Below are 13,619 nucleotides of genomic sequence, written 5' to 3' on the forward strand. Positions count from 1 at the left end.
GTGATGGACGGAGCATCTGAACCAATCAAACACACACACACACACCCAGCCAACAGATCTGGGTTTAATCCATCACCGTTCTTTAGCCCACTCTGCCACCCCAGTTCAGACATGGCCATATGCAAATCAGTCTGACCCTGTGCCTCATGGGAACAGTCCAGCCCGAACTGCCAAGCCTGGACAGGAAACAAGCTTCCAAGGACCGGTTTCTGGCATTTCAGCCGTCTTCAGCCCGGCTTGCTTCAATCCAGTGGCAAAGTGAGCAAGGGACTCACCGGTGCTGACAAATAAGTGCCAGTGCCAAGCACCGGAAACCACCGGCTCAAATTAAGCACTGCCCGCAGTGATTCTAGACTCCTTAACAGCCCCCTTTAGAGACCCCTGCTGCATGGTTCATAACAGAAGTCTATCCCTTTAGCAGACGCTAGGTTCACATGTTGAGCCACTTTTAATCAATCATCCATTTACCAAACTCCCTGACCACTAAACTTTTCACAAATTATTTATGTCTGCAATGAAGTGCTTCACTCCACAAACTCTATCCTGCGGTGCCTTACCAACAAATGGCCACACTCACCAGCACTTAAATGTGTCCTCAAACCCAGAGTCCCTCTCCCACCTTCCTTCTCATGTCACCACTTGTTACTACAGGGAACCCATGGCTAAAGTGCAATCAGGCCAAATCCTAACCAATGCAGAGAATACATCAGAAATAGCTCGCCGCCATGTTCATTTGCCCAACACAGGCAAGTTCTTAAAGTCTTCACTTAACTCCATTTCAGCTAGGCATATAATGGACATGCATATGTAAGGCCTTGAGGCACTAACAGACAATCCTGTATGTGTTTCACCAGTCCACTGGGTGACTGAGGGCCATGTGTATAGATCATGACTTGGGGAAATACTGTAGGAGACAGAATGAGATGGGAGGAGATCCCAGAACAAGACGGCAAGAGATACCGCAATGTGGTGGGAGGAAATACCAGAATACAAGAGCAGATGAGGCAGAACGAGACAGCAGGAGACACCAGAATAAGACAGCAGGAGACACCAGAATGAGATGGCAGGCATACTGGTATTATCAAATACACTGCAAGAAGAGAGTGCAGGATATAACACCCTAGGGTTGCAAGAGATACCATAATGAGATGGAAGAATGTACCTGAATGAGGTGTCAGGTGATACCGGAATGAGTTCGCAGACTGAGATGGTAGGAGATACCATAATGAGCAGGGCCCAACTGGCAGTACCGGGCATCAGGCGTTTCCCCGGGAGGCTGGAAGGGTTTGGGTCGGTTTTGTTAGTGGGAGCTGGTTTTGTAGCACTGCAAAGTTCTTGTATATCCAGCAGTTTTGGGTCAATAGTACAAGTGACAAGATAACTCTGATAATTAAGGTGCCTTCTGGAAATAGATGGTAATTTTGTCAGTGGCAGCTTTGACTCAACTAAGGTAGCGCAGAGGGTTAATAGGACTGCTGCAAAGAAAGGCTGCAAAGATTGTGTACCATGCATATCAAAATAACAGTATTTTATGTGGATAGCTCAGTGGGTTACTGCTTTTGTCACAGATTATTTTGTTACTGTGCCGTTCATAAATTACAATTGTAATCTGGCACAATGAGCTATAAACTGCCATCAAAGAGCTGCGTGTTAACTGCATAGTATAGGTTAGAATTTTTTTTCCCAGTCTTTCATTATCCTGATGTTGCTGAAAAAGGTTTGTTTGGATAGAAATAAATTCTTATTATTATTAAAGTCAACCCTAACCACTGTGTTACATTCTGAATCCTGAGTTTGTGCATCTCCAAACCAAGCACTCTTAAAACTGCCTACCAGTATGGATGGCTTTGCCTTATGTAACATTTTCTATACACTGATTTACACACGTATGATTCATTGTGACTGTATGTGTGATGTAAAGTGCTCTGACATCCTACACTTCTGTGAAAGGCGCTATAAAACAAATAAAATACATGTGAGAGAGGGGCTATGGAGAAATGAGAGGCACGGGGGAGGGTGATAGTGAGGAAATAATTGACGAGCCCAACAAAGACTGTTTTATCACGGTAAGGTCATCATTTACTATATTCTAAAAGCAAATACAGTTGAATATATAATAAAGTGTTGTAGAATGCACCATTGTTTCCCAAATTTTCCTGCGGGAAGAACCCCCACCAAGCCCCCCCTCCCTCCCCATTAATGGTCAGGCTCCCTCGCTGCGCTCACTATGCACGGTATGGGGGCTGGTCTAACAAAATTTGCCAGGGCTGCTTTGGCTTACCAGTCCGGCCCTGGTAATGAGATGGCAGGAGATGCCAGAAAGAGAGAGAAGGAGAGAACAGAAAAAGACAGAAGATACCAGAACTGTACAATGCAAGCTAAGAAAAAATGGCAAAAACACCATAATGAGGTGGCAGGAGATACCAGAATGATATGGAAGAAATATCAGAATAAGGCAGTAGGATCGATCAGAATAGGAGGGCAGCAGATGCCGGAAGGGAATAGCAGGAGGTACCAGAAGAATAAGTTACTTGCCTTCGGGAATTATATATCTGTAAGAAACATAAGTTAGTGATAAATTACTTACCTTAGAATTACCCCCAGGCATCAGACTGGATCTGGAAAGTTTTAATTAGCAGTACTCATGCGCGTCGGTAGGCGTCGTCGTGCGGCTCCGCGTACATTGATGGCATCGTAGTCGCCGAGATGACGTCGCTGGAGCTACTTAGACGCGCCCATGCGCGCTGACGTCAGTTCTGTACACGAATATCCGTGCCAGGAACGCTGAGCCATGCAAGATACTGACCACTGGTATTTTGAAACTGGGGCCCTAGAAGGGATGACCTTGACCCTAGAAATAAGTTCGCAGAACGGAGAGGATGGGTGGGGCGGTAAGGAATCTATCACTAACCAATGTTTCTTACAGATATATTGTTACCGAAGGCAAGCAACTTATTCATCTGAAAGAAACACGTTCGTGATAGATTCCTTACCTTAGAATAGATACCCCAGCAATACCAACCCCGGTGGTGGGTCTTCGAACTAAGATCACGCCAGAAAGGCGCAGAGAACAGAACGGCCAAAGAAGCCTTCTCTCCAGACTTGACTGTCAAGGCAATAATGCTTACTAAAAGTGTGCAGCGAGGCCCACGTGGCTGCCTGACAGATGTCTTGCAGGGGGACACCACGTCCCAATGCAGTAGTAGCTGCCGTCGCCCTGGTAGAATGGGCGCGCAACGCCACCAGAGATTCCACCAGAGATTCCTTTTTAGCCAGAGAATAACAGGCTTTGATACACAAGACAACCCAGCGGGAGATAGTCCTCTTGTGTACAGCCCGGCCTTATTTGGTGCCTACGTAGCCAACAAAGAGCTGGTCATCCACCCCAAAATGTTGTGTGCGATTGAGGTAAAATAAAGTGCACGTTTTGGGTCCAGACTGTGGAGCCTCTCTTCCTCTCTGGAAGGGTGTGGAGGCGGAAAGAAAGTGGGCAAGGTGATTGTTTGCCCGATGTGGAAGGCAGTAACAACCTTTGGCAAGAAGGAAGGACAAGTGCGAAGCACAACCTTGTCAGGATGAACAGACAGAAAGGGAGGCTTACAGGAAAGAGCCTGGAGCTCACTCACCCGCCTAGCAGAGGTAATGGCAACCAGGAAAGCAGTCTTCAAAGTTAATAAACGAAGAGTGCAGTTGTGAAGCGGCTCAAAAGGAGCGCACCTCAGATAAGTAAGTACCAGATTCAAGTTCCACTGTGGCATTACAAACGGAATAAGAGGGGAGTAATGCCTTTGAGAAAACCATTAACAACAGGGGACTTGAAAAGAGAGGGCAAAAATGACTTCTGAAAGAGGGGCAGAAAGGGGATCTACAGCATTTGCTGTGCATCATGTCACAAATTTGTTCCAACTGCAGGCGTATACCAATTTAGTGGAGGGATGCCTGGCTGCCAGAAGGATATCACAGACTTCAGGAGGCAAGTCAAATGGAATCAGCTGTCGCCTCTCAATCTCCACACATGTAGGTGGAGGCTGGACAGGTTTGGGTGGAGGATCGTCCCCTGCTGCTGCGAGAGAAGATCCTCCCGAAGAGGCAGATGGATCGGTTGATTCACGCTCATACTGAGTAGCTTGGAATACCAAACTTTTCGAGCCCAGTCCGGGCCACAAGAATGACTTGGGCCCGGTCGTGCCTGATCTTCTTCAGCACTCAGGGTAGAAGTGGTATAGGTGGAAAGGAGTACAATCGACTGCAATTCCACTTGCAGCAAAAAGCGTCGCTGAGCGAGTGCCGCCTTGGAAATTCCAACACGTAGAACTGATAACATTGCGCGTTCTGTTCAGTGGCGAATAGATCTAACCAAAGCTCTCCTTACTGTTGAGAGAGCCCTTGCACCACCTCTGAGTGAAGACGCCATTCGTGATCCATCATGCACCTGCGGCTGAGTTCGTCCACCCTGGTGTTCAAAGAACCTACCAAGTGTTGAATCATCAAAGAAGTGCCTTGACATTCCTGGCATGTCCAGAGACGCAGAGCCTCCTGACATAGGGTCAACGACCCCAACCCGCCTTGCTTGTAGCAATACCACATGGCAGTGGTGTTGTTTGTGAACACCTGCACTACACTCCCGTTGACAGAGGGAAGGAATGCCTTCCGTGCAAGTCGGATCGCCCGAAGCTCCAGAAGGTTGATATGGAGCCTGGACTCTGCCGGAGACCAGAAGCCTTTGATCTCCGCCGCTCCCATGTGGCCGCCCCATCCCAGGAGGGACGCATTCGTCACTACTGTGTGCTCTGGTTGGGGAAGCGACAGGGATCTGCCGTTGACCCAATGCTGGTTCGTGAGCCACCACTACAACGATTGTGCAGTGCCCTCCAAGATCTGGACGTAGTCGGACAGGTTGCCCTGATGCTGCGCCCACTGGAACTTCAGGTCCCACTGCAGAGCCTGCATATGTCATCTGGCATGAGTGGTTAGCAGGATGCAGAAGGCCATGAGACCCGGCAGCCTCAAGGTCATCCTGACTGAAACCCAGGACAAGGGCTGAAAGATCGGAATCATAGCCCGAATGTCCCGGACTCGCTGCTCGGGAGGATAGACCCGAAACTTCGCCGTGTCCAGAACAGCTCCTATGAAGAGGAGCTTCTGAGAGGGGATCAGGTGTGACTTTGGCATGTTGATGGATAACCCCAGCAAAGGCAGGAGGTCGGCTGTAGTCTGGAGATGACTATCTTGGGCGAGCCTGCCTTCAACAGCCAGTCCTCGAGATAGGGAAAGACTGAAACCCCCGATCTGCGCAGATGAGCTGAGACCACTGCCATTACTTTTGTGAACACCCAAGGGGAGCTGGTAAGGCCAAAAGGGAGCACGGTGAACTGGAAGTGCTCGTGGCCTACCGTGAACTGCAAGTAACGCCGGTGGCCCGGCAGGACAGGGATATGAAAGTAACCATCCTGCAAGTCTAATGCTACTATCCAGTCTTGCGGGTCTAGGGCAGACAAGACCGGAACAAGTGTGAGCATCTTGAACTTCTCCTTCCGGAGGAAGCGATTGAAGTTCCGAAGGTCTAAGACACAACGCAGGCCCTTGTCCTTCTTTGGAACCAGGAAGTAGTGGGAACAACAACCACGACCTACTTCTGGCATCAGAACTCGCTCAATGGCCCCCTTGGCCAAGAGGGCCGCAACTTCCTGCTGGAGAAGTGACAAGTGAACTCCCAACATGGGGTGGTACTGAGGTAGCATGGCTGTAGGGGTAGTCTCGAAGGGGAGGGAGTAGCCCCTTCGGACTATCTGTAAAACCCACCTGTCTGAAGTGATGGTGCACCAGTGGAGGAGGTGATGGCAAATCCTGCCACCCACTGGTGTTTGGTGGGCCTGAAACACCGGACTAGGAAGGTTTGGAGGCAGTGGCAGCAGGGGAGGTGGTGGAGTGACCCGCCCGCTGGTCCCGTGACCCACCTCTGCGGGTCCCACGTCCGCGGCTGCCCTGAGACTGTTGGTGCGCAGGCATGTGGCTCTGAAACGAACGTGTTGGGCGCCCCTTTCTTGGCCACAAAAGGAGAGAAAAGCAGAAGCGGAAGGAGTGCGCGTGGACGAAAGGCCCAAGGACTTGGCCGTAGCCCGCGAGTCCTCAAAACGCTCCAATGCAGTATCTGCCTTGTCGCCAAAAAAACGAGTGCCATTAAAGGGCATGTCAATCAGAGTGTTCTGGACATCCTCGGAAAAGCCAGTTGTCCTCAGCCAGGCGTGGCGGCGTAGCACCATGGTCGTGGAAATCGCTCTGCCCAGCGAGTTGGCAGTATCAAGGCCACATCGAATTGTGAACTTGGCTGCGTCTCTCCCCTCAGCAATAGGTTGTGAGAGCACCGTCCGGGCCTCCTCCGGATACTGAGGCAGCACTTGCGCAACCGTATCCCACACAGAGTGGGAATAACGGCCCAAGAGGCATGCGGTGTTCACAGACCGTAGCCCTGAACTGGCGAAGTGAAAATGTTCTTCCCAATCTGCTACAGTTTCTTGGATTTTCTGTCCGGTGGTGCGGAAGGGATTGTGCTTGGGGACGCAGAAGCTTGGACAACCAAGCTCTCAGGGGTAGGGTGTTGGAAGAGGAAAATGGTGTCGCCCGGGCCCTGGCGTCGGGGCACCTTCCTATCCACAGGAGCCCCTGTGTTGGACCTGGACCAGGTGCCCAAAGGGAAGTCTGACAGTGCATCATTGAACGGCAGCAGCGGCTCTGTAGAGGACGAGGCAGAAGCACTTCTGTCAGGAGGTTAGTCCCGACGGCCACCGCAGGGAGCTCGAGCTGCCTTACACATCACCACAGAAGATGTACCACCCACCTCCATAGCCACGTTAGAAGGAGACAGTGCACCAGGTTCTGGAGTAAAATCCAGCTCATGTGCATCCTCCAAATCCTCTTTCCAGTCCGGGTCTAACTCGCATTGGGCTGTGAGAGGGTCTTCAGACCACTCCCAGTCCTCCCCGACCTGCAGGGCAGGCAGAATAGAGGGAGGCAGATGGAGAAAGTTCTAGCACTGTCTCCACGTCTGGGTGGAAGCCGGGGATGGTGTCGGCCAGGGAGCTGGCCGACGGCAGTGGCAGTGCCGTAGAGGCTGATGTCAGTGGCGGTCGTATGAGGCCACCCGGCATCGGCTGGGATCCATGCATGGATCCATGGGGTCTTGCGGCGTCGAGACCGGAGTCGACAACGGCGTCGGGCCGGAGCCGGTGACGAAGAGCAGCGAAGACCTCCAGTCGGACCCACGGGGCCCGAAGGCGTGCCGGTGGGGCCCGATGGGCCAAAAAGGCAGGCCATGGCTGACAGAGTCCTGCAGCTGGGCCGGAGTTGCCAACGGACCCCGGAAGGGCGGGTAGGCCGTTTGCAACTACGCAGGCTCCGCTGGAGCTGCGGGGGTTGCACCATCCGCATCCTCAGCCATGTCATGCAAAAGGCTAGGGGAAGGTGATGAACGACGATGCTTCTTTGACTTCTTGTGCTTAGCCTTACCTGACTCCGAGTGCGAAGACTTTGTCAAACGATGGAGGTGGTGGCTCCGCGACCGGTCCCTCAACCTCCCATGGGACCGTGAGCAGCACGGAGCAGACTCCCAGGCCTCTAGCAACTTTCGGGACCGTTCCCGCAAAGTTTTCGGAGCCATGGCCTGGCATTCGGGGCACGACTCAGAGTCGTGGTCGCGCCCCAGGCAGTAGAGACACTCACGGTGCGGGTCCGTCACCGACATCGTGCGGGGACAAGCTGAGTAAAATTTAAAACCCAAAATAACTCAGTCAAAAAAATTAACTAGGGGTACTACTCTCTCCGGATCTGCGCTTGCTGGCGCGGAAAAAGAAAGAACTGACGTCAGCGCACGTCGAAGTAGCTCCAGCGACGTCATCTCGGTGACTGCGACGCCAGCGACGTACGCGGAGCCGCACAACGACGCCTACAGACACGGGCAGGGTTACTCCTGATGAAAACTTTCTGGATCCAGTCTGACGCCTGGGGATAATTCTGAGGTAAGGAATCAATCACTAAAGTGTTTCTTTCAGATTGAGATCACAATAGCAGAAAGTAATGGCAGAAGATACCGGAATGAGATATACAGAAGAAACCAGAAGGTTACAATGTAATGCAAGAAGAGTTGGGAGGAGACACTAGATTGCAATGAAAGGAGATCTCAGTATAATACAAACCAGTACGTGAGGAAAATACAGACGATACCTAAATAAGGTGCCAGGAAATACGAGGATGGGAAGGCAGAAGATGGGAAGGCAGAAGATACCGGAACAGAAAGGTGGGAGATAGGAAAATTAGATTGAGAGGGTAGGGTACCAGAAATATATTATGTAGCAAGATGAAGCTGACTGATTTAACAGAACAAAATGGCAGGTAGGTAATATCATTATAAAACAGGAGATATCATAATGAAATGGCTGGAGACAATAGAATGGCCTGGCCGGTGATACCAGAATGAAGAAGTAGTAGCAGAATGAGATGGAAGAAAATGCCAGAACGGAGTTAGGTTTAATTGCACTATTTTTATACATCAGACTCCATTTATTTCTATTATATTTGACTTGTCAGCATTATTTTGCCTCTCCTCCCTCAACACTGTAGGAAAATTGTGGTATAGTCCATCATTATTTGTTGACTGGATAATGGCAACTCTCTGTACCTAGTATTATCCAAGGTTCTTATCGCCAGCTACAGGTGGTTCAAAATGCTTCCACACATCTTCTTTGCAACCATGGACATTCTTCTGTTGTTCAGCTTCTTCCCAGTCTTCAATGGCTCCGCACTGCAAAATATATTTTCTTTCAAGCGCTCTGTATCTATCAGAACCCTTTACAAAACTGGTCCTCTGTATTTTCGCTTATGCGTCACCCCTGCATCACAGCTTGCCACCTTCGTTCAGCATATTTTAATTTTCTTATCATTTCCAAGGTAAAAAAGGCCAGTCTGAGTGGGAGGGCAATCTCCCACCTGGCAGCCAAACACTAGATCCTACTTCCTGTTTCTCTCAGACTCCTATTCAACCACCTCTCCTTTTGTAATACCAAGTTCTAAGTGATGTTCACCTAACTGCTTATTCATTATTCAGGCTCGATGACCTGGACTTTGCAGATGACCTGGCCCTATTCTCCCATAACTATCTGCAGATGCAAGAGAAGACCTACCAAGTGGCAGCCACATCAGCACAACTTGGCCTTAACATCCACAGAGGAAAAAACAAGCTCCTGAATGCTAACACAGCCAACACAAATGCAGGTGATGGGGGTAACAGTTCGGATAGATAGCTGCAATTCAATGCAAGAAGAGATGGCAGAATATACCAGAATGATACAATGCAGTACATGAAGATATGGTAACTGATACCAAAATGAGATGGCAAAAATATCAGAAGTGAAGAACACAAGAAGAGATGGATAGCAAAATAAACCCTAATGAAAAATCCAGTGATACCAGAATGAAAAGATAGAAGATACCAGAACAAAATGCCATGAGACACCAGAATGAGCAGGCCGGAGTACCAGAAGGAGAAAGCAGGAGATATGAAAATGAGAAGCCAGGAGATACCAGAACGAGAATGCAGGAGACACCAGAACGAGAAGGCAGGAGACACCAGAACGAGTAGGCAGGAGACACCAGAACGAGATGCCAAGAGACACCAGAATTTGAAGACACAAGATACTAAAATGAGATCTCTTAAGATACTAATGAACAATATTGCGTGTGACAGTAGAAAGTCCCACTGCTTTAAATAGGCCGGTAATCACCGGTACTAAGTACCAGCACTTCTAAATTTTCTGCTCTTGAGTACCGGAACTTCACTTCGTCTAAAGAGAGTACCGGTACTCATGTGACAGCAAGCCAAGCTCAGGGAAATTGGTATGCACAAAAAGAAGCTTAACGCGCTGACAATGAGTCAGTCCATTTTCCTGAATCACTCTGATCGAGTGCCAATCTACCCCTCACAATGTGCTAATTGAGCGGCATGCCATAGGCATTCATACAGAGCTGGCAGGAAGTTTGGGAGGGGCCCGACTCACACTGTGATTACTGACACAGTGTCCACTCAGGTTCTGTGGAGTCACTAGCACTCTAGCAGGGACATCTATGGATTTTGGAGGCCCTGGGCCAAACTTATTTTTGTGGCCCCTGTTTGGAACAGTTTTAAATTCCTGATTCAATTTCAGCTCGTTCATGCAGTCTTTGGCCAGATCAATAACAGGCACATTGGTCCAAATTCTAAATGTCTGTACATCAAATATTCAGGAATAGAGATTTGTGTTTTCAACATTGTAACACAGCAGTAGCTCACTAATTATGCTGCAAATAATATCTGTGACACCCTCCCATTTCTCATATGTGAGGTCCTGTTTTGACCTAAAAGAAAGTTTTTTGTATGGATGTTGCATGAAACAAACACAACATTTCTCTTCAAAATATCTGTATTGGTCTCTCACATATTGCCCACTATAAAAATAAATTAAAGGAAACATGGTATTTAAAATACATTGTTTAAGAATTAGTACACGTCATAAGGGCAAGACTCTCTGCAGAACAGCGCTGGCTCTGTCTGGGGGCCCCCTGAAAGATTGGGGCCCTGGGCCATAGCGCACTTTGCCCATGCCTTAAAACATCTCTGCACTCTAGGTGTGTGATCAGGGCCGGCTAATGGGCATATCTCCGGACTCTAGGGAATTCGGAGAAGGCTTCCTGGTGGTATAGCAGAGTAGGGCAACACTTGTTTGGAGCCAGACTGAGGAGGAAGGCAGTGATAGTGATGCTGTGCAGAGCCGATGGGAATTAAGGTTTAGTAATGTGGGCAGAGGCAAATGTAAGCGTTTCTAAAGCACATGCAGTCCTGCCAAGTTAGACTATCGCATTTCAGTGCGGTGACCATTATCACCGCACTGAAATGCAAAGTCACAAATTATAGTGCCTCCTCAGCTGTTAAACTGGAGCGCTGCTATTATGCACAATGCTGACTGAAAGCGGCTCCTGTTAGGCATGGGGGGGATGGCTGAGCTGCTCACAGCTCTAGCTTCTACTCCGCTACAATATTATAATAGGACATCTTGCACCATGTGGCATTACATTCACTGACATCGAATGTACCCTTTTGTACGTATAAGGGAAATGAAATAAACATAACAGAAATACTTTAGTATCATTATACACTTCTGCACACCAATTCAATCTCAATCACATTAAATGTGTGCCCCTGGCTGGGTCCCTTAGCACTGCAAATAGCTCCGCCCCCATAGCCCCGCCCCCTAGTCCACATCTCAATTTGGTGAGTACCTGCACTTATTTTTTTCCATTTAAAGCACTGGAAAGTACCAAGATGGAACAGTGAGGAACCCTTGAATATGGTTAAAATTATAGTACATTACTAGAAAGATCAATATAGCAACGGGAGGGGCAATTATATTGGAATACGAGGGGGGCATAACTAAAATAAAGGGGGCATCATAGTTTGAATAAGAGGTGAATCAACTAAAATGACAGGAGCAAGGTTACCTAAATCAAAGGGCGTAATTAATAAAATGACAATGAAATAGCTGTGGCACTTTTACTGGAGTAATAGGAGAACAGTTAGTGGAACAACTGCAGTGCTGTTATCTAGAGGTAATATAAAAATTCGAAGATTGCCAATACTGGAATAAAGGAAGACAAAATTCCGGCAATAACAGATGTCCAAATGTTATGAAGGTACTCGAGCTTGAGTAACATGGGCAACATTCCCAAAATGATGGGAACATCATTATTGGAATAACAAAATACGAGTGTCAAAATAAAAAAGTCATAAAAAGGGAACCAACACAATGACACAAGTAGCAGTAGGGAATAACTAAAACACCTGTATCGAAATAAAAGGCACTTTAGCACTAAAATAACACGGAAACCAATACCGTAAGCGCCACCAGTACTCTGAAAGAAGGTATCCGTAATGCACACTACTGGAACAAGAAAGGTGTATATTAGGGTACACCAATACAATAATGACCCTTGACCTCTGTCTTTGCAACAGAGGGTCTATATCCACCCTTGCAGAGTCGCACTGGTTGATTCCATGTGTATAGACACATCCAAGGCATGGCTCTTGACTTCCCAAAGCATGTGCTACTCAGCCCCTGATGATCAACAGAACGACACTACCACGAATTGAACATGGGCTGGGCCTGGGCCTGGGCGGGGGGGGGGGGGGTTGCAGTTTCAGAACTCCAGGCACCACTGTTGAGGAACACTAACGCAGAGTAGGGTCTTCACCTTGTCCACAAGGTCCACGCCCCTCACCCAACATAGCTCAACATAGGTGAGTCATGTGTGGGAAGCCCAAGACCAAAGGGGTCTGTGTCTCTGAAACGTACCACGTGACACCAATTCAGGTACGTCACAGGAGAGTCCGAGGAAGGAACCGAGGCCTTCGGCCTCCAGCAGAGGCTGCCAGCCCAAGGCCTCAACTGTGGCTATTAACAGGAACACCTTTACCCTGAGGAGCAATCATGTGCTGAGGTGTAATGAGAGGACAGCCGAGCTCGCGCTCTCTTTACTGGGCTCGCCGAGCGCGCGCGGCTATTCTCGCTCACGGTGTAACTCTAACCCTCGCCAGCCCGCTCCCTTCCTTCCAAGAGCTCGAGAAGCAGCTCGGGTCTAGCAGCGACAGCGCGCTTTGGAGACATTTTTGGGAGGAGCAATTCAAAGATTGATAGGAACCGCCCACACTAAGACTTATTCACTATGTCACACAAAAAATGTTTTTTTAAATCTGTTGGATTGAAAAGAAAAAGTAATATGAAATGCAAAAACGCACAACTTTGAGGAGACACAATTTTAAGTAGAACAAAAAGGAAAGTAAGACATCTTACCCTGTGAACAGTGCTTTGAGCCGGCTGTTCCAAGGAAGGTGGTCTGTCTGTACGGGGGTATTCGACCGAACGACTCCTGCCACGCTCCTCCGCCTGGAAACAAAAAATCAAATGGAAGGCAAGGTGTTTCTTTCGGCAAAGTTTGACTGCGTCCTATTCCCGGCTGCCCTCGGGACCAGGGACCGGCGGTCCAGCTCGCCTTGTCCAGTTAAGAGTTGAAGTGACAGGTGCCTGAGGGGGCGCGACAGCTGAGCGAGCGTGGCTGACGGAGGGAAACCGGACACTATGGACGAACAGCGACGTGCCCTGCCAGTAAAACAATCAAAAATAACTGACACACAGTCCAAACCACCGTGGACAGCCCCACACACCAAAACACACAAGAGACCAATACCTGGGTTTAAGCAGGTTAAAGGCCGTGGTCTATAAAGAAAGGCTGTCTCAGCCCCAGGCCTGTCTCCAGGAATTTTTATTTGGGTGGGCCAAGGGTAAATTTGGGTGGGCCACTGTGGGCTCCATTTGTCGCATATATATCTGGGCAGGCCTGCGTCAGGGCCCTCCTTTATCTCTTCTTAGTCTTACAAGGCCCAGTAAAACGCACTCTTTTCCAAGTCTCTTTCTAAATATTTTCACTCTCAAAAACTGTTTTTTCCATGTAATGTTCCTTTGATGGGAAGAGGAGGTTTCTGAGGTGGGAGTATCAGGCAAGTGACACTCCTCGGGCTCCCTCTGTGTGAGCCTTCA

At 48.8% G+C, this 13,619-nt stretch overlaps 1 protein-coding gene across 2 annotated transcripts in view; it reads right to left on the reverse strand.

The window, feature by feature from the left end:
* Positions 1-13,077, reverse strand: part of STAC3 (SH3 and cysteine rich domain 3) — a 187,136-nt gene extending 174,059 nt beyond the window's left edge. Inside the window, exon 1 of one of the 2 annotated variants that reach the window (XM_078688976.1) lies at positions 12,876-13,077. The gene's annotated coding sequence lies outside the window, so the exon portion shown is untranslated. The remainder of the gene's footprint in view (positions 1-12,875) is intronic. The other variant, XM_078688979.1, reaches the window with a different exon arrangement.
* Between the last annotated feature and the right edge of the window lie 542 nt (positions 13,078-13,619).

The sequence above is a fragment of the Lissotriton helveticus genome, chromosome 1_1 (assembly GCF_964261635.1).
Source record: "Lissotriton helveticus chromosome 1_1, aLisHel1.1, whole genome shotgun sequence".
Classification (NCBI taxonomy): Eukaryota; Metazoa; Chordata; class Amphibia; order Caudata; family Salamandridae; genus Lissotriton; species Lissotriton helveticus.